This window comes from Echiichthys vipera (genome assembly GCF_963691815.1).
Source record: "Echiichthys vipera genome assembly, chromosome: 5".
Lineage (NCBI taxonomy): Eukaryota > Metazoa > Chordata > Actinopteri > Perciformes > Trachinidae > Echiichthys > Echiichthys vipera.
In genome coordinates, this window is record NC_139830.1 from 18,166,708 (window position 1) to 18,167,787 (window position 1,080).

Genomic DNA, 1,080 nt, shown 5'->3' on the forward strand with positions numbered 1-1,080 from the left:
GAAAAACTGGGAAGCGAACAAAACCTCTGCAATCTCTAGAAAAATAGCGGTTCACCCCTTCGTGTCCTTGCCAAGATGCACGGGATTAGGAGAATATCTGTGTCGCTCACTGCTGTCAATGCTTCCCACTTTTCAGTCGTAGTAAGAATATCAGGGATAAGAACAATACAAGGTGGAATTATGATGATTTTATCGATTCATTTATGATATAATGTCAGAATATAGTGAAATAATATTCAGCACAATTTCCCAGAACCCAAGTTGATGTCTTTAAATTGTTGTTTGACATACTTTAAGTTGTTGTGACATTAAATACATTGAATCAGAATCGTTATTAAACAAGCATTGCCATTCTTAAAGCGGCACTGAAAAACATGTTATATTTAGAATCATAAAAGAACGAAGAACACCAACTAATATTCATATTTGAGAGGTTAGAACTGGGGATTTTTCCTAAAATTCACCGAAACCATTGAGCAATTATCAAAATAGTTAATTGACTAATGGTTTCAGCTCTAATGCCTAATAAAGTGTGTAAATGATAGACATTATACGGGCTAACAAACATGATGAAAAACTCCTTCATCCCTCTCTACTTACTAATGTGTGTGGGGTTTTTTTATCACTTTTTCCTGCTTAATTGGGAGAAAAACTAAAGAAAAGGAGAGAGAAAGAAGACTGGAGGAGGAAAAAGAAAGGTGGATTGAATAATCGATGCCTCCTTCTCAGCCACACTCGCCTACTGCTAATGGCAGATTAATTGGTGTGCTCTTTAATGAGGGAACAAGATGGAGCAGCCAGCAGCGTGATGTTTGATCGAGAATCAGATTGTTTGATACGCCCCGCAGGAAGCAACAGAAAGACCAAACATTTTTAACTTGAATGCAGAAGGTTCAGGATGGATGGAGGAAAGGAAGGGAAGAAGAAGACAGAAATATGCACAGGAAGGAAAAGATGTGACTGAGGAGATCAAGAGATGAGAAACATGAATGGACAAAGACAGCAAACAAGATCTTTTATAATCTAGTACTGAAATCATGGGATTCAATTTAAACATTGTGAATCCAGGAAAATATTTGG